Source organism: Diaphorina citri, unplaced genomic scaffold, assembly GCF_000475195.1.
Source record: "Diaphorina citri unplaced genomic scaffold, Diaci psyllid genome assembly version 1.1 scaffold798, whole genome shotgun sequence".
NCBI classification, from domain to species: Eukaryota; Metazoa; Arthropoda; class Insecta; order Hemiptera; family Psyllidae; genus Diaphorina; species Diaphorina citri.
Genome location: NW_007378230.1, coordinates 1 through 21,489, shown reverse-complemented (window position 1 = coordinate 21,489; position 21,489 = coordinate 1). Strand labels below are relative to the sequence as shown.

The 21,489-nt window shown below is 36.9% G+C and overlaps 1 long non-coding RNA gene across 1 annotated transcript; it reads right to left on the bottom strand.

The window, feature by feature from the left end:
- Nucleotides 1-16,805: 16,805 nt before the first annotated feature.
- On the bottom strand, nucleotides 16,806-17,381 carry LOC103512151. Its single transcript, XR_541515.2, has 2 exons — nucleotides 17,246-17,381; nucleotides 16,806-16,921 (listed from the first exon to the last, which is right to left on the bottom strand). It is a non-coding gene; the product is annotated as an uncharacterized LOC103512151 (long non-coding RNA).
- Nucleotides 17,382-21,489: the final 4,108 nt, after the last annotated feature.

Below are 21,489 nucleotides of genomic sequence, written 5' to 3'. Positions count from 1 at the left end.
ACCTTTTGTGAAGTGTTAAGTCATACCTTTTGTGAAGTGTTAAGTTCTTTATGAAACTAGGACCTGCTCACTAGCTCACTTTTATCGAGATCCGCTTCTGAGATCCTGTAGGTACCCGATTTTTGTTCACTCGATGATTAGTATCAGTGCTGTTAATATTACTATCTATATCTAACTATTAATATACATTACTATCTATCTCTTGATATGACATTCGAGTAGGACCTGCTCACTAGCTCACTTTTATCGAGATCCGCTTCTGAGATCCTGTAGGTACCCGATTTTTGTTCACTCGATGATTAGTATCACTTCTGTTAATATTACTATCTAACTATTAATATACATTACTATCTATCTATTAATATGACATTCGAGCCAGTTCTTCGCACGTCAATTGAATCACATCAGAAATCTCCACAGTCCCCCAGTAATTTTCTATTATAATATCCGCTCCTTGTTTACTCCAAAAAGAGGGAAACCACCAACAGGGGGGAACATCACTTTAACTCCTTTTGACACAGAAGGGGAATGAATTCAATTGGGGGAACGAGTTTTTATGCCCGAGAGAGAATAAAAATGGATATTATGATATACTAAACCGTATTTAACGTAAATAAGTGGTAGTTTCGTACATGAAATGATAATAAGTACGTTTTCAAACCTTGTCAGACATAAATATCGTGGATAATGCATATTTTTGCACTTTTGGAAGGAAGAACTTCTTTTACGAATCAGGATTCAGGATACAGGTACGGTAGGTAACTAGTACCTACATAGTTCCTAAGAGTTGAATGTTTAGAATCATTACGTTATTCCCTGCAGAATCTGCAGTACAGATGTTAGCTCACATGATGGTACTCTGGATTAGGTTCAAAGCAAAACATGAGAAAACAATGAAAGGGTTGACACATCATTTATTGAATGAATTATTCAATATCTTCCTTCTCTCTTCGATTTCGGGACGATAAGACCATAGCAGTTACAGTTCCCTCTGTCAAACCTCTTGAAAAAAAAAAAAAAATATATTTGGAATTAGGTACAAAACACTGGCCTATCTTATCACTCAGTCAAATGCGTAGAAGACTACCCTTATTTCTGGGGTTGTTGAAATACTCTAAAGCTAAAGCAATTGGGGACTTGAAGTTTCAGCCCAAAAAATATCCACGAGCAAAAACCTTTCTTTCGAAAAATTTCCTCTGCTCCTGTCTTCCTTCTCTCTTCGATTTCGGGACGATAAGACCATAGCAGTTACAGTTCCCTCTGTCAAACCTCTTAAAAAAAAAAAAGGTGTAAATCTACTCTCTTCAGGAATGTACCCCCCAGATCGAATCCATAACTGAGGGTACGGTAGTGCACTAGGCTCATTTTCAAGTAGTGTTACGTGTTTTTTTTACACCCAGTACCTATCTGAGGCCAAGTTCCATGTGACACCTTGTATGTACATTAACGGGTGTTATTGGAACGGGTTTTGTTTGGGCGTGAGAGTCATTTAAACAAAACGAATGATGATATGACTGATGTGTAATAAATTGATAATAAAATAATTGTCTTAATTGAATCATTCTCACAATAGATCAGTTGCGCTTACTTGGGTGATGTTTCAAAGTCATAGAGCAGGAAAAATGAGTACCAACGGAATTTTTCTTTTTCTTCTACGACTTCTGGATCCCGAGATGAATCGATTTAAAAAATACCGGTAAATCGTGAACTTTGACGTCACGGCATACGCTCCCGTAGGCGAAGACTGATCAAATGTCCCGAGCAAAGCTCCCTCGCAGGCAATGAAAATTGAATTTTCGACCTTTTACAGTTATTTTTTCGGAGTTTTGACCTCAGATTTAGATTTTTCCCAACTTTTTACATAGGAATCGACCATCTATTTATAATTTTTACCCATTTGCAACTACTCCATTGCCTCTGACTGTCAGTATAGTTTGCAGAACATGATATGTACTTGAATATTTTATACTACCATTCATACAGAGTGGTAATCTTACTTTTTTTTAAGAGGTTTGATAGAGGCAATTGCTGAGGTCTTATCACCCCGAAAGGGAAGAGAGAAGAAAGATAGAGGATGACAGGATAGGAGAAAGTCAGCCTTTCCGAGAGGGAACCTAATCTATTTGGGATAAAGTCTGACCCGGACGGGAATCAAAAACGCCGTGTGAACCTGAGTTTGAAACTAATTCAATATCTGAGTAAACAATGTCTAAGTACTGTAACTAGGTACTCGTACTACGTGTAAGTACCTACTACCTACTGGTCTTACATAGATACGTAGACAGGTACTTGAGTGAAGTTGATAACTTGATACCTACTTACGAGTAAGTCTGACAAAATTTTGATAACAATTTGTTCATTAGGAGTGAATTCAAGTGTGCGAATTGCGAAAAGATCATTTCTAGCGTATGTACTGGTCATTAAGCGGATCTTATTACATATTTGGAGAGAAATTACTTTTTTTTCAATTGAAAATTTGTGAATTTGCGACCCATGTGTGTACTGTATGGCCTAAAGATTCCAATCCTGCCTGGGTATTAAAGGTAGCTGATTTGCACACCGGTAAATTCTAGTCACGATCTTTATATCGTCACTTCCAGATGTATAAATAATGAATTATGAATGATGAATATGAATAAAGATAAAATGAATGACAGCAGGTATTTCAACGGTGTGCGAATTGCGAAAAGATCATTTCTAGCGTATGTACTGGTCATTAAGCGGATCTTATTACATATTTGGAGAGAAATTACTTTTTTTAAATTGAAAATTTGTGAATTTGCGACCCATGTGTGTACTGTATGGCCTAAAGATTCCAATCCTGCCTGGGTACCTATTAAAGGTAGCTGATTTGCACACCGGTAAATTCTAGTCACGATCTTTATATCGTCACTTCCAGATGTATTAATAATGAATGATGAATATAAATAAAGATAAAATGAATGACAGTAGGTACTCGTATTCCAACGGTGTATGGTCAGTAAAGAATCCTGAATGAAATAATTTGCATGTGACATAAATCTCAATGGACATACTCGTTTTAATCCAAAGGAATCTCATTCAATTGAGCGAGAACCTAATATACAAACATGTCTACACCCATAATATTGAAGGAAGTGAGTTCGAAGTTTTATTGGACATTTTTCTTTCTTTGTTTTTGCCTCTTTCATAAATCGACAGTTCACCATATAACTTTTGAACGGTTCGTCAGATTTTAATGAAATTTGGCAGAGATGATCATCACCTAAAGGAAATGCTCTTGTGAGACTTCTTGGGATCAATATTAGGACTGTGGGAATACCAGATCGGAGTTTTATTGGACATTTTCCTTTCTTTGTTTTTGCCTCTTTCATAAATCGACAGTTTCCTTCATGTCTTTCTGTCTGTTTCACCATATAACTTTTGAACGGTTCGTCAGATTTTAATGAAATTTGGCAGAGATGATCATCACCTAAAACCTAAAGGAAATGCTCTTGTGAGACTTCTTGGGATCAATATCAGGACTGCGGGAATACCAGATCGGGACTTCAATGGCCTCATAACTTCTCATAAGGGGATAAGAATTGTGTCTCTCAGAAAATTCCAAATTTCTCAGAAATTGATGACCCAACTTTCTAAGAAATTAAAAATGATCCTGATTTTCTTAGAATCCGACATTTTTTTTCCTCTGTGCCAGACTTTTACCAGCCGAAAACTTTAGAGGAATTCAATTTCATATTTTTTCCTCCAGTGGGTTGGTAGGTATTTTTTTCTTTTATTTCATGAAGAAGAAGAAGAAGAAGAAGAAGAAGAAGAAGAAGAAGAAGAAGACGAAGAAGGAGGAGGAGGAGGAGCAGGAGGAAGTGGAGGTGAAGAAGAAGAAGAAGAAGAAGAAGAAGAAAATGAACGATCACAAACAGCTCATTTTATTTCTGACATCCATTCTGAATAAGAATACTGTGTGGTTCCGAAATCGGTACTCAATCGAACAAAATGATGGCAGGACAATTTTTCCCTTAGTTTGTTCCACCATAACTCTCGAACGGTTAGTGTTAGTGCAATTTCGATGAAATTTCGCCAATATATTCCACACATAAAGGACATTTTCTCACTGGTCCTTTGTTGAGGAAATTTAAAGGTGCAAAAATAAACTGCCAAACCTCTTCCTTCTCGGCGCAAACAAAAAAGCGACCCCTCAATCTCTCTATTGACTATTCCATTAGCTTCTAACTCAGTCTTCCAATGCATAGCTTAGATAGTCGTCCGTTTTATGAAGGAACTCCTACATATTTCAATAATGTAGAACTCGATATCACAAAGCCAACACAATCCAAGAAGTAACAATCAAAACGACGCGTGTTCATAGAATGATGATGATGATGATGATGATGGTAACACTAGACTCATATATTTTCATATTGCCATACGTCAAAGGTCAACAATCTGTCGAACCAGTGATGTGGGCAGGAAATGGACTTCAATAAGAGAAATGCATATTATAGTAGCCCAGAAAAGAAGAGTACCTGATTTTAAGAAAAAAGTTACTTATTTCTCAGGTTTTAAGTCACTTATTTCATTCTAGGTAGATAGATAGTTATTCCTAAAGTTTTACCTTTTCAAGAACGTAGATAAAAGAAATTTATTAAAATTTCTAGGTAGGTATTTAAGTTTCATTATGTAAGTATTTTTTTTTCTTCAAGGTCTCGAAGAACGAAGGAATGAGCAATTTTTACTTAGAGCTTGTGAAAAAGGGAATGTCGATGGGAATGAACACCATACTAAATAAAAACTTTATCGGATTTCAGACGAAAGGGGGTCTCCGAACCCCTTAAGGTCTCGAAGAACGAAGGAATGAGCAATTTTTACTTAGAGCTTGTGAAAAAGGGAATGTCGATGGGAATGAACACCATACTAAATAGAAACTTTATCGGATTTCAGACGAAAGGGGGTCTCCGAACCCCTGTGCATCGTACGCCACTGCTTTCAATTTAAAACAATTACAATGCAATAATTTCTGTTCTTTTTCTCATTTTTTTAATAGTGGATTTTTTAATTGATTTTTATTCAAAGAATTTCTTTAATAAGATAGTTAAACAGAGTTCTGATCGTTTCATGTAATATTATTAAGCGGAATTTTTTCTTTATTAATGGGAATTTGGTTTGATTAATCTCTATTCGTTCATTGTTCTGTTATGATTATGTTATGGATAACAATAGACACATTGATAATTTACTTTACATTCTAATGTACATGCTTACAAGTGATGAGAGATTATGTGCATACATAAGGTAAAACATATATGTTGTAACATTACTGACATTGTAGATCACAATAATAAATTTATACGCACATCAATATTCTACTGACAAGGAAAAGTCAGCAAATAAATTTTAAAGAATCTACTTTTAGGCATATTAAAATCAATCAGTTACCTGTGTACCTGTTCCTATGTTTCTAAACTAATTTAGACTTTAATAGACACATTGATAATTTACTTTACATTCTAATGTACATGCTTACAAGTGATGAGAGATTATGTGCATACATAAGGTAAAACATATGTTGTAACATTACTGACATTGTAGATCACAATAATAAATGTATATCTACATCAGTCATCTACTGACAAGGAAAAGTCAGCGAATAAAATTTGAAAGAATCTACTTTTAGGAATATTAAAATCAATCGAGATTATGTGCATACATAAGGTAAAACATATGTTGTAACATTACTGACATTGTAGATCACAATAATAAAATAATGTATATCTACATCAGTCATCTACTGACAAGGAAAAGTCAGCGAATAAAATATGAAAGAATCTACTTTTAGGAATATTAAAATCAATCAGTTACCTGTGTACCTGTTCCTATGTTTGTAAACTAATTTAGACATTATTTTTTTGGCAATTCGCAATAGCAGGTCACTTGTACACAAGTTTGGCTATTGGTGAATTATTGGTTATTGGGTTCGATTCCTGGGGACAAGCAGAATGACTCATGAATATCAATTAATCATTTTGCCGGAATCCCTTTAAGTTCCTGTTGGTTTTTGGTCTTTAATCATCAATTTTTTACTTTTTTTTTATTAGTTTCTTGATGGTCCTCCAAAATCTCTTGTTGAAATCGAGCCTATTTTTGGCTAAATCCCCTTTAGGGATGATTATTATTTTATTTTTGCAAGTATGCATGTTGGTTGGCATGTTTTTAAATCTTCCTTCAGAAATCAAATCATAAAACCTGAAAGGACACCCTTCGAAACTCCGCTGTTTCATCGAGCTTTATTCGTCAGAATAAATCTCTTGTTGAAATCGAGCCTATTTTTGGCTAAATCCCCTTTAGGGATGATTATTATTTTATTTTTGCAAGTATGCATGTTGGTTAGCATGTTTTTAAATCTTCCTTCAGAAATCAAATCATAAATACTGAAGGGACACCCTTCGAAACTCCGCTGTTTCATCGAGCTTTATTCGTCAGAACAAGGCATCAGTTCGGTGAAACATCGTAGAAAGAAAGGGTTTTCAAATCGCTCATTATTCACCTCACACTTGCGGATGGATCAATCGGTCCCCGGTCCAGGTATCCAAAGTACAGTTAGGACAGGCACGAGTAAATCGGTTTTTAGTTTTTTTTTTCGGCAATAAAAGGAAGTACCCACCTTCCAAAGAATTTGATAGAGAGAACCATTGGAATTCATACAAGAAGATAGGGTTATCTCTGATGTAAACACAATCAATACAATACTGCAGGAAACTGCAACATCTGGTTCTTGATAAAAATCATAAAGTATTAACCAAATCTGGATTCAACAACTTAAGAGACAGACATACATACAGACAGACAGACAGTAGAGAGTGATTGAAATTTTCAAGTATTGAGAACCGTTGTGAGTAAGGTAAATCTGCCACATCCATTAGGTATGGAGTTACACTTTACACCTATGCACCACAATGTACTCTTAACCCATTGAACAGCCTCCAAAAAAGAATAATCAAGTTACTCTTTAATAACTGCCAAGTTTCTAACTTTTTTTTTTGGCAATTCGCAATAGCAGGTCACTTGTACACAAGTTTGGCTATTGGTGAATTATTGGTTATTGGGTTCGATTCCTGAGGACGAGCAGAATGACTCATGAATATCAATTAATCATTTTGCCGGAATCCCTTTAAGTTCCTGTTGGTTTTTGATCTTTAATCATCAATTTTTTACTTTTTTTTATTAGTTTCTTGATGGTCCTCCGTATTGGTTATTGGGTTCGATTCCTGAGGACGAGCAGAATGACTCATGAATATCAATTAATCATTTTGCCGGAATCCCTTTAAGTTCCTTAATAATCAATTTTTTACTACTTTTTTTTATTAGTTTCTTGATGGTCCTCCGAAATAACTTGTTGAAATCGAGCCTATTTTTGGCTAAATCCCCTTTAGGGATGATTATTATTTTATTTTTGCAAGTATCCATGTTGGTTACCATGTTTTTAAATCTTCCTTCAGAAATCAAATCATAAAATTGAGGATAAAATTCCATACCTCGGCTGGGATTGAACCCACGCCCTCCTGTTTACCAGGCGAGCGCCTTGACCACTACACCACCAATAAGTTCATTGTTTCTTCATAACTTCTAATCGGTTTGTCAGATTTTGATGAAATTCGGCAGGCATGTTTAGCGCGTAAAGGACACAAAAATCAGTGGACACCCTGTAGAACAACTTCCAGACCACCCTGTTTATAAAGATGATTAGCACGTCCATTACAGAGGTGAATTCTATTCTATTCTATTCTAATTGGAACTCCAACTCCCTCTTCCTCTCTCTCTCTCTCTCTCCCTTCATCTCCTATGTCTTTCTCTCTCTCTCTCTCTCTCTTTCTCCCTTCATCTCCTATGTCTTTCTCTCTCTCTCTCTCTCTCTCCCTTCATCTCCTGTGTCTTTCTCTCTCTCTTTCTCCCTTTATCTCCTATGTCTTTCTCTCTCTCTCTCCGTTCCTCTCCGATGTCTTTCTCATCTTTCTATCACTCCCATTTTATTTTCTCTCTTTCTCTTCTCCTTACTTCTCCCTACATTTCTAACTCTTTCCCTCTCTGTCACTCCCACACTCTATTTCTCACTTTCCCTTAATTTCTCTCTCTCTCTCCCTCCTTTCCTCCTTCTTCCTTTATCGCCTTTCTATCACTTCCCCTCTATTTCTCTCCTTCCTACTCCCCTTTCCCTCTTCCTCTCGTTGTCCTTTTCCTCTCCCCTCCCTCTCCTGTTACGTCCACTCCTTTGTCCCCTCTTCCCTTTTTGGCTCTTTTCTCTCTCCCTCTCCCTCTCTTTCTCCTCTTCTCTAACACCTTTCTCTTCCATCACTGCCAGTCTTCCTCCATTTTTTCTGCCTGCTCCCTCCTCCTCCTCCCTTGCATTCAAAAGTCATTCTCCAATAACTCCCACACCCGAAATACCACAAAAAATATTTCTCATTGCTTCCTCCAAGTCTCTCTCTCTCTCTCTCTCTCTTTCTCTTTCTATCCATGTTCCATATTCCCTAGATATCAATAAAACATATTATAATTATATACGTATACATAATATAGAAATACCCTATGCCTATACCTACCTATGTAAATATGTATGTAAAAAAATACATAGCTATGTACATATCTTCATGTTTCCTTCAATATTGATGACGTCCAATGAAAAAGATGAGAGAAAGAGAGGGAGAGATAGGTAGACAAAGCCAGAGATATAGTTAAGTATTAGCTTAGGAGATCGTTTTTATTGTAAAACAACTTTAAAAAATAAATAAATGGTTATATTCAATCAATCAATCAATCTCCCTCTCCTTCCTTCTCCTCCGCTCATTCTAAACACAAACTCCTACTCTCTCTCTCTCTCTTTCTCTGTCCCTATTTCCTTATCTCTCTCTCTCTCTCTCTCTCTCTCTCTCTTGTAATGTTCATTATGTAAAAAAAAATCGTTTTTATTGTATACGCTAGTGAGTGTAGAAGCTGTTATAGGAGTAGGTAGATAAATGTACTAGGTAGGTGTACAAAACGACAAATGTACCTACACCTATTCCCACCGTAGCGTAGGTACAGACCTACCTATCAATCTACCGGTACTGTTTGTAGGTAGTATAAGGTACCTACCAAGAGAGAGAGAGAAACTTCCGTCTCTCTCCCTACTTTTATTGAACAAAATTTTCATCACTCAGACCTCATCAGCAGCAAGTTTTTCATAAAGAATAAAAAAATGATTTTCTATCCCATTCTTTTGATTGAGTAGAAAGAATAAGAAGAACAAGACGAAGACTAGGTAGAAGGAGAAGAAAAAGGAGAACAAAAATGAAAAAAGGAGGAGGAGGAGGAGCAGAAGGAGGAGGAGAAGGAGGAGGAGGAAAAGGAGGAGGAGGAGGAGGAGGAAAAAAAGTTGATGATTATTCAACAAAGAGAAAAATTCGCACAAAAGTTCGATTGTTTGATGAACTGCTAAAAACCCTAATGAACTAAACATTTTGGGTTCTGTAGAGTCTGTTCCGCCAAACTTATTGTGGGGCTTTTCAAATTTCATGCAATCAAATTCAAAGTTTGCGAATATATTTCTTCTATATTTGTGTATTTATTTATTCATTTATAACTACACCAATCTATCTCTTTATATCACAATGAAAATTTTTCGACAGGCTTTTTTAAGGCAGGATTCTCACTAAATTGAACTTCTCATCACTCAGTTAGAATCCTGCCATTAAATTGAAAGTTCGAGGCAAAATCTGGAATTTTCTCATCAGATGTTCTCTTTTTTCTTTGTTCAACACTATTTTGCGGCGTTTGTTCACCGACTGCGGAGTAAAAGGGGTTTTCCAGTCCCATTCTGGCAGTAGGTATAATAACAGGGTAGGTACCTATATTCTAGGCTATTTTCTTTTCTTTTGTCTCGCTTCCATCTCCCATGTCAATCATTTCATTAGGATCTGTTCCCTACACATCCATTCACCTTCTGATTTTCTCTCAATACCTCTCCATTTTGCTCCATGTCCATTTTGTTCCATGTCTTCACCTTTCAAAATGTTTCACATATCAACCTATTTCATCTCCAGTTCTCTTTCATTTCCAAACTTTCGCACTTGCATCTCCATCAGATTTCCATTTATCAATATCACCTCCATCTCCATTGCCCGACTTTTCCTCGAAACTTTCAATTCATCTCCACCTCCAACACTTTTCCACCTCTTCAACTCCTCTTTCTCTTCCTCTTCCTCCTCTTCCTCTCTTCGTCTTCCAAACTTCACTTGATAATCTCGATATTCTCCTGCCACTTGTTAATCAAGAGCGTAGAGAAACAAAGAGGATGCAAAACTGTAGAAACAATATCCTATCTCACCTCGTCCGAGCTCATCTCAGCCCTGTTCATAAACACAGCCTGTAGGTAATAAAATGAAATGCAAATTGATTCTGTGTACGAGTACATGTTTGACCTTAATCATAATCTTTCACTTTCTTCAATGATAAATTTTTTCTAACAAGCAGATAGATAAGTACATACATAGATAGTAATGATAGTATGTAGGTATGTAATGTACATGACTACTTGATGTAATGTAATGTCAGGATGACATTGATGTTCAAATTTCAGCATGACGCAAAGACAAGTTCCACTGAGAATCTCATTAATCGACCTCAATATCGATTCGGACATGATAAATTTGATTTAGGGTGCAGTTCCAATAAATCATATGCCAAGTCCACAGCGGAGAAGCTTAGAGCAAAATACAACTTGAATATTCAGACGGGATTAACACTTCACAACTCTCTCCCACCACTTTGTCATGTTCATGTGTTTGAAATACCAAATTGCAAAATATCTTGTGTGATATTTAGCATGCTGGGCTTGCCACTGGCACTAGGTAGTGTAAGTAAGGATTGAATGTGTTCCAAACTTGGCTTCTAGGATGAAAGTGGGTGTTGTGTTTATAATCACATGCATATGATAGACTTCATACACTCAATAGCAATATTATAAGTAATTTTATAGCAATACTGGATTACTTACTGGCTCTCTCTCTCTCCCTCGTTCTCTCTCATCCCATTTCTTTTTACCTTTTCGCTTCAATGATTTTCTCACTTCTCCCACCTTTTCAACCCATCTCTCTCTCTCTCCTTCTATTTCTCTCTCTCTTCCTCTTTCATGAAATATTTCATCTCTTTCTCCCTTTCTCACAACGTTCCTCTCTACCTCTCTCTCCCTCTTTCATGAAAACCTTTTCTCTCTCGCCCTGGTTATCAAATTGCTTTATTGTGAGGAAAAAATAATGATAAACCTTCATATAATATTTCTCTCTCTCTCTCTCTCCCATTATTTCTTCTCTATCTCTTTCTCTCTCTCTCCTCTTTCTGACCTCTAAAGTACAATTTCTTATACTTGCCATTTATCGTCCCCCTAAGTTAAATTTGGAACGGTTCCTAAATGATCTAAATTTTTGGCTGCAGAATGCAACAAAAAGAGATGACAATATAATAATTGTAGGAGATATAAATCTGTGCACACTGAAGAAATCAAACACAAATTATAAATATTTGAATTTACTGTACAATAATTCTATCTTACCTTCCATAAATAAACCAACTCGAGAAGAAATGCTGAATGATCGCCCAACTAGCTCTTGTATAGATCATATAAACTATAGATTGAACCGCCATTTTTACACTGCAACATCTACAGTGATCACAGATAAGCTGGCGGACCATTACTTTATTGGAATCAGAATACAGTACAATTCACCCAGGTGTGAATACAGGTCAAGACCTTGCACTCTTCATGAGTATGTTAAAAAACACAATGAATGACTCTCTGAATGAAAGAAATAATATTGATGGCCAGTAGGGGCGCTCCTCAATAGGTCAAATGACTTGCTGGCCATATACAGGGTGTTCCATCATTAATACACTACTAAATTTTATGATATTGAACTCGCACAATGATAAGAACTACTGTCACTACACCAATGAGGCTGGTTTCGCACTTCGGAAAAGTCATAACGTATAAGGTACCTAATATTTTAGAAGAAAAACGTTCAAACACGATGCATAAACGTTAAAAAATGTTAAAATTACTCGTAGGTACTAGGTAAACAGTTTTTGTGAGGGCAAAGTTTTGCAAAATATGAAGTGCAAAGGTGTAAATTTACTTTCTTCAGGAATGTACCCCCCAGATTGAATCCATATCTGAGGGCACAGTAGTGCACTAGGCTCATTTTCAAGTAGTGTTACGTGTTTTTTTTTACACCCAGTACCTCTGAGCGTAGAGAAACAAAGAGGAAGAGAACAGAGGTATAACGCAATAAAGGATTGACGAGGGAGAAGAGGGACAACTCAATAAAGGAGGGGAGGGAAGAGACACACAACTCAATAAATTCCTAATTGGGTACTTCAGCGCAGCGGGCTCCAAACTTGATAGGGGGGTCAGGGTGGACAATTATGATTAGGAAAACACGTGTAAAATTGTATCAACCCCCAAATGGGGTACACATGTAACCTTACGGCTCTACACATCTAGAATGCCTGTAGGTAGAATATTAGAAAGTAAAACGAAAGCGCATGGAATGATTCGTATTTTGAATTTTGGGGCATCAAAGCTTTGGCAGATGACATACAAAGAGAAACATTCAAAATTGGGAGACAACTTCCGAGCGAATGAAAACACAGAAAAATTCTACAAAATGATGACACTCGTGACAACTTCCTAGCGAATGAAAACACAAAAAAATTCTACAAAATTATGACACTCGTGACCTTGACCTTGACGAATGTCATAAAATCTTCTACCATACATGGCAAACTCGGAAATAAAAGTGCCGGACACATTTGTGGCCTCTTGCAGTCTGCGTGGGCTAAAAACATCCAAATAACCAAACACCAAACTGACAACAACAGATATATGTATCTAAAAGAGATTAGGTTGTATGGACCTATATGGATTAAGGAACTCGGTAGCACTCCGCCCCACAAAATCAAAATATGATTACATGTGCCAATATGGAATGTGAAAAGAGATTAGGCTATGTATGGAGGACTCAGAAGTTTCAAAAGTTTGTGCTAAAAAATTTGGGTAAATGATTCTCTATGTATACATTGTATACATAGTTACATACATAATACATATTATGTACGTAGGAAGTAGAAGAATCAACAAACAAAGCTAACTTACTGAGTCAACAAAATTGGCTTGACAACTCATCAACCCACACACGCAACAGAGGTGTCAAATAAATAGGTATGGATAATACTTATAGGTACTACAAAATACAAAATGTAGGTAATAGTAAAACTAAGGTTACAATAAATAATAATGACAATAGGTAAGTAAATAATGTCTATAATTACATATTGCTACAATAATTACAATAATAATAAAAAGTATATTATAGCTGATAACTGATAACAACAATAAGTAGGTACCTACCTGTTAAATAAATCTAATAAATTATTGCCAATCATAACAATATCATCGCTGATGAAAACCAATTAATAAAACTATTAATAAACCAATTACTTTGAGGAACCGGAGCCAGAATTCCAGAATCATAATTTACTAAAATTCCATACCTCGGCTGGGATCGAACCCACGCCCTCCTGATTACCAGGCGAGCGTCTTGACCACTGCGCCACCGAGGCAGGTTTTAAGGAAACTATCATAGGTACTACGGTATCGAGATAAATTGAATCGTTGATTGCAGAAAGGAGTCGCTTACCTTTATTGAATGTTTGATAAAACAACAATTTTCCTCTCTTATTAAACAATTTGTAGGTAGGTACCTTGTTAGGTATGCACAACTAATGTAGGTATGCACGCAAACACAATGTACCAACAATCCATGTTAGGTGATGATCTAATGCAGATGGTACCTACGTACGAACGAGCTGATGCGAAGTACAGATAAAAGATAAAAGTCTCCCTTTTCACTTCACAACATTCTTAATAGGTAGGTATTTATGTACCTACCTATGTATTTTATCAGGTATTTATGATGTACATAAGTACCTATTCACTTACATAGGTCGGTAGGATTATGTACCTACCTATGTATTTTATCAGGTATTTATGTACAATTGTACAGAAGAACATATATTACTTACATTAATGTATGTAATTCCTCTGTCTTGTTGTCTATTGGATTCTGGTTTAATTGGACCAAGTTCTTCGTTCATTCTCAACATTACCATGTTCATTCACAATCTCTACATCGACATGTTTACAATACGACAGTAGCGTATGCATTGCCAAGATTAGCTGTGTTCCCACAATAATTAGTGAGTCACCAATGAGCAATCAGTAGGCTCTATAAGTACCTAAGTGTATACCAGGATCAGGTACCTAAATCAGTAGGCTGGAAATGTCTCAGGATCTGAGAAATCAACATATATACCTTCCTTTTCCTATCTAGACAGGGGCGGATACATGCATAGGCTCAGCAGGCCCGGAGCTAAGGGGGGTACGAGTCCAAGGACCCAAAAAAATCAATATTGGAAGTCAGGAAAAGAAATGAAACCGAAGATTACCTTATCCTATTGAATGATGCTTATTTGAGTGTTCTTTTACCCTAACTTTTACAATATCTCTAACCGTTTTGTCTCTATAGCTGAAAACCGCCAAAAAACGGTCGAAATCTGTCCAAAATCGGTCAAAATACCGCCATGCGCAGCAACCATCTCAACCAAACCATCTCAACCAAACGTTTTGTGTTGCATCTTTGTCACATTTGTGAACTACATACCAAATTTCAAGTCTCTAGCTTATACCGTTCCCGAGATATTGTTAAATTACACCGAAAACCGCCAAAAAGCGGTAAAATGCCGCCAACCGTTGCACCGGTCTTAACCAAAAGTTTTGTGTCGCATCCTTGTCACATTTGACATCTATATACCAAATTTCAAGTCTCTAGCTTTTACCGTTCTCGAGATATTTTGTTTACAGACAGACAGACACACACACGGATCAATGGCTGAAACTTTGGATTTAGGCTCTAGGGACCTCAAAACGCGTTTTGACATTAAAAACTGACCATCGAAAATTTGACCCGATCACATTACTTTCCTTCCTATAGGATAAGGAAAGTAAAAAGTTATACCTACCCAATTACCTATTACATAATATTTCCTTCTAAAAAGTTTTCAAAAGTTTTCGTTCCTTCAGCGCCGATGTAAATTTCGCTAAATCGCTATTTAAAATTTAAGGAGTGCCAAGTTCATGGTTATGGGTACCGAATTCTAAATTGATAGAAGACGATTTGTTGAACCGGTTCATACCGGATCGCTCTGACTGAGTCTGAGGTCAGTGTGTGGACTTTATAAGTTTTATATGCCTATGACTATAAGTTTTATACATATACCTATGTTGCCTATAGCTTTTATATGCCTATGCCCTACGCCTACTAATATTTATTTGATGCTTCTGATCTTCGGCCCAATATTGTTATGGTTTCAACCTCGAAATAAAATGTTTGATTTACGGCTAAATTCCTGATCTTATTGTGAAACAACTTCTTCTTCTTTTTATTTATCACAACTAAATGAAGGTCAATGGCTGTTCATCTTCACAATGTTTACTTTCTATTACCTCTCTATGTAGTACAAGGAATTTATTAGTGGAGGAAAAAATGGTACCTACCTACCGGCATACATCGGCATCGTAAAGGTCAAATTTGAAATACTTGCAGCTTACGCAGGTAATCCCAACTGTGTACCTATACTCGTTCTCCTCTTGTAGGTAATACCTAATAGATCAGTTGCACTTACTTGGGTGATGTTTCCTGGCGAATTTTTTTTTTTTTTTTTTTTTTTTTTAATAAATTGAGCTTATCAAGTTATCACTGTCATGAGCACATGACAGACCTATAGACACAAGACACAAGTCACATGTTATACAGACTCTAAGCCAGACGTTGATACGGTTCAAATTGAAACTAATAAACAGGGATGATAGTCACAGAATTATAACTGCTTTAATATAACTTTTATAATAATAGACTCTTGAATGGAAGGTAACCACTAGGTGAGGTTAACGCCAGAGGCGGTCTCTACCACCTAACCCTTAGAGCTCCATTATTATGTGGTCAAAATCTCAAATAAATAAGGATAAAATTCGATACCTCGGCTGGGTTTGAATTCCAATTTCAAGACAGCTCCAATTTCATAATTACCTTAGTTACCTACAGGTCCTACAGGCAATGGTAACAATAAAAGAAATAATAGGTAAGTAGTGCAATAATAGGTAAGTAAAAAAATATAATAGTAAAAATGAAAACACTTACGCTTCTGTCGTCAAATCCGCGTCGTTCATAATCGGCAAATTTCCAAAAAATTAAATCGGAACCAAAAGAAAACCGGACGAAAAAAAAAATCAGCACACACACACAAAGCACTCACGATTCAAACGCGCCGAAAATTTTCCCGAAAAAAAAAGACCAAAAAAGAAAAGTAAAAAAATGAAAACACTTACGCTTCTGTCGTCAAATCCGCGTCGTTCATAATCGGTAAATTTCCAAAAAATTAAATCGGAACCAAAAGAAAACCGGACGACAAAAATTCAGCACACACACAAAAACACTCACGATTCAGACGCGCCGAAAATTTTCCCGAAAAAAAAAAGACCAAAAAAGAAAAGTAAAAAAAATTCCGATCCACCGAACGAAAAATATAGCACCAAAACTCGGACCGAAACCGCGAAAAAATCGTCCACCGATCCTCTCGCGAAGCCGAATCAGAAGATTCTAAAAATAAACAACTTGTATGATACTTATGATAGTATCGGGCAACTCGGACCGAAACCGCGAAAAAATCGTCCACCGATCCTCTCGCGAAGCCGAATCAGAAGATTCTAAAAATAAACAACTTGTATGATAGTATCGGGCGAAAAATCCGCTCAAATCACCGTGTGTGTAAATTTTACTGTTTTCTCAAATCGCTTCACCTCTCGGTAGACCAAGGTGCCAAGGTCTCCAAGCTCATACAGCACAGTAGACCGATCTCCTACTACAACTGTTTGGTTCGATTTCGATTTTTATCTGCCAGTGATTACTGGGGAGAAAAATATGAAAATAGTCACGAATAGTAACGGTTTATGTCACTGTAGACCTGATGTAGAGTGTAGACGGTGGTTGGAGGTAGGAGTGATAAAATAGCGATTTTATAGCACAACTCACTGTAAAATTATATGCACACTACTTGTCTATAATTAGACTACTGAAATTTCTTGCAGTTTACTACAGTTCTAATATCGGGCTAGAAGCTTCACCTCTCGGTAGACCAAGGTGCCAAGGTCTCCAAGCTCATACAGCACAGTAGACCGATCTCCTACTACAACTGTTTGGTTCGAATTTTATCTGCCAGTGATTACTGGGGAGAAAAATGTGAAAATAGTCACGAATAGTAACGATTTATGTCACTGTAGACCTGTAGAGTGTAGACGGTAGTTGCAGGTAGGAGTGATAAAATAGCGATTTTATAGCACAACTCACTGTAAAATTATATGCACACTAGTTGTCTATAATTAGACTACTGAAGTTTCTTGCGGTTAACTACCGTTCTAATATCGGGCTAGAAACGGGGTTTTAGCAGTGCACTTGGCGATTTTAAACCAGAAGAATTGCAGTCTTTGTACCGAGTTAAACAAAATCACTAGGTAAAGTTAATTGTTAATTTCAATAAAATTTATTCTCTTCTCCGCACTAAACACTGAAGTTTTTTTCCTCGCTAGAGCAAAGTCGCAAAAATCAGGGACCAAGTAAAATACCTACACAAATTCACTGTGTAAAAATTCCTTTCCGCCAACATTAAAAGATAAAAGTTGCACAACTCGATGTGGTCAAAAAAAAAAAAAAAAAAAAAAAAAAAAAAAAAAATCGTAATAAAAAAGAAAAGAAAACAAACCAATTCGGTTCACATTTCCCCACAAAAGATTGTAGACGAAAAATGCATTTTTTATTATTATTGTGGTCCACGTTCAACAATTAAATTTTGCCGCTCGCGATGACAGTGCATTTGGACCTACTTAATGTTATTGTCAATAGCTTTCTGGACATCCTCTACATTCAACTAGAGAAATACTCACCACACAGCTAAGGCCTCGGATCAAGTTGGTCTCGGCTAGCTGTAGCGAGGCTCGGGCCAGGCGCACCGTTCTAACCAGGGTAGTCACATTGGGCGCCTGTTTGCTAAATATCTGAGCCGTCGGGTCCCAAGGTGTAAGGAGCACGAGAGCAGGCAGCGTTCCTCTATCATTGCGTAGGAGAGTTTCAATATGAAGAATGTTTTTGCCTGAAATAAAAAGCATCCAAGTTTAACCAGCGGTGACAGCACGTTGAATGCACCAGTTCGCTCCTTTTATTGATCGCCCCCCATATCGCCCCCATGAAAATCTCCATCGCCCCCAAGGGGGCGATATCGCCCAGGTTGGGAAACATTGCTCTAGGTACACATTAAAAGAATTACATTAGTTAGGTACCTATATTTTTATTTATTTTCATGGGTGTAAATTTCATGGGTATAATATGGGTGTTCATGGGTATAATAATTATTTTAATTTCATTAAAATTCTTGCTTCTGTGGGCGATGACGTCATAATTCATGACTCCCGCTTCGTTTGTTTGTGCGCAAGCGTTTCTGCGCATTTTGACGTGAAATCTTTGAACTTTTTTTTATTAGAACGGCAATTAAAAATGGAATTTTCGACCTTTGAAAGTTACCAGTAAACAAAGTACAAGCATCACTGGTAATTGATGAAAATCGATCCACACGCACCCAGAAAACTGACGAAATTGAAGTTATTGAAGGAAAGTGTTCACGTGTTGTACGAGGGTAATAGATTATGGGTGTAATTGACATGATAATTGAGTCTTTAGTCTCTTCGACTGCAGTTGATATAATTGCTGCACCAAACAGTGTCCGGACGATTATATACATTGATGTTCAAATTTCAGCATGACGCAAAGACAAGTTCCACTGAGAATCTCATTAATCGACCTCAATATCGATTCGGACCTTACTTACTATTTATCAACTTTCAGACTAAACACTCAATATACGAGTCATGGATGAATTGATACTAATAAGATTGAATAGGCAGTCTTGCGAGAAACGCAAATATTTATGTGTTGGTAACTTTGCAAGTAAAGTTAAGTAAAGTAAATCCTAATCGTAATAGTTTTTGGAGATACTAGAGGTTGTAGTTGTGTGACAAGGTCTAGAATCTAGATATCGAGATTAAGTGATCCATATGGATGTGTCTCTACATCATCATCCACGGGTGTAATTGACATGATAATTGAGTCTTTAGTCTCTTCGACTGCAGTTGATATAATTGCTGCACCAAACAAGACTCACCAAACAGTGTCCGGACGATTATACAGGGCAATTAGAGGACTAATGTTCAGAACGGAGGTCTGTACAATGCCTTGTTTACTGCCGTAATCCTAATCGTAATAGTTTTTGGAGATACTAGAGGTTGTAGTTGTGTGACAAGGTCTAGAATCTAGATATCGAGATTAAGTGATCCATATGGATGTGTCTCTACATCATCCACGGAAATAGTGAAGTACATTGTTCGTATGGTGAATTAGATAAAGATATGTACCTACCTGCGACCTACCTACATAGGAATAATGGGAAATTTTTGGGGAATAACGTATTTCCTTGGAGAGGAAGAAGTGAATTTTCTACAACCAAATTCCATTCTCTTTGTCTTTTTTTTTCTTTCTGTCTTGAGTCTTCGCATTCCTTTGTTCATTTATCACGTTACCTAGGCTTTCGTCTCTCTTCTTTGACCTCTCTATTTCTCTATCTCCTCTCTCGCTTTTCTGACATTCTTTTCATTTTCATCTTCAAATACAAGAACGTCTTCTATGTGCGTGGTACATTATGATCATCAGGAGAGAGAACCTTTTGCAGATTTTCTTTGGTAGGTACTTACGGAAACACTCGAGACGTGTTCTAGAATCTAGACTGTTCTAGTTATTGTGGTTTTCAATTGAGGTAAGACAGGTAAATCACCTATAGGTATTGTGAAATCAAATTTGATTCTCAGGATTCTCTAAGTAGTCTTTTCCTTTTGTCTCGTAGAATTGTCGGATGATGAAACTCAAATCTGTGTTTCAAAGAATGGCCCCGTGTCTTCACCTCGGAGCTTGATTAGAGAAAATTGTTGTATTCCTCAGAAATCTACACAAAACACTCACACACATGTATAGGTACGACTGTTCATTCTTCTCTTATCTTATCTCTTCGATTTCTTAACTCTCTGGCACTTGGTACTCTGTACTTTACTGGAATGAGGTCATCATCAATATTTTCAAGAGGAACACCTCAACATCAGCGCCGCAACGAATGATTTCGTTTGGACTTTGTGCAGCACGGTATGTTGTTGTGAAGGAAGGAATGGAATTCTCAAGCGCGTGTAGACTCCCGCGGACTTTGGGTTGGACTGCTATCAGAAATCTCTCGATTGAGGTTTCCTTTATTCCCCGCCTCGGGATTAACCAGGTTACTTGTGTTCTCAGTAAAGGCTCCATGACGTGATACGGAAATTCTGAGGAAAGTTTCATACTTTGATACGTTTCTTGCTCAATATGAACGTTTTCCAATAATAATCTGTTGTGTGAGGTGGATAATAGAAAGGCGTGACCACAGTACTCTAAAAATGGTTGTTTAAAAGAATCTGGGTGAAGAGGGACTTCTAGTTGGTACTGATTTGGTAGGTACTCTCATCAAAGTACATACCTAGATTGAATCTTTTCATCTTCTCCTTTCATGAAAAAAGTAAGGGACAATCATCTCAAATATCAAACTAAAGCAAAGATGAATATCTTGAGATAATGAATGTAACCTAAATGCATTTCCTGTTGTGAAGGATAAGTACAAGTACCTAACGTGCAACACAAAGTGCACACACCGGAAGCTTCAATATTCAGCGTTTACTGAAAGATACGGATGCTGCCAAAATACAAGACATGATGGATCCAAAAATAATATTTCGTCTCGGAGTTTTCGTCTTTTGGAAGAGGAAGACGAGAATCTGTGACCATCTTGAATGAAATAAGAATGAAAAAGATTTGGAGATTTGACGCGGTGCCAAATGCTATGATCAGGCACAAAGCTGTAGGCTAAGTAGCCACGAGGCGGCATTCTCTGTATGGTCGATAATTACGAGGAAAGTGTCTGCCTCCTCTAAATTTATTTTCGACCGTTTGGATAGTACGCAGGTACATTCTGTTGGCATTTAGGAGCACTAGTGTGTCAGTTTTCATAGCTTTGGTACGCATTCCTCGTTCTAGGTGTTGAATTCCTTTGGAACATAATAACTTTTCTGAATGTGTTCCCAGTGACCTAAACCTCTTCAATAGAGGCGATAAATAAAAGAGGGGGGAATAAAAGTTGAGGGATAAAATGTTTTCCAATGAAAGAAGGAAAAGGTCTTGACGGATATAAAGCCTCGTCATGAAAATATATCACGACGTGCTATCAGGAAAGCTCAAGTGTGTAGGA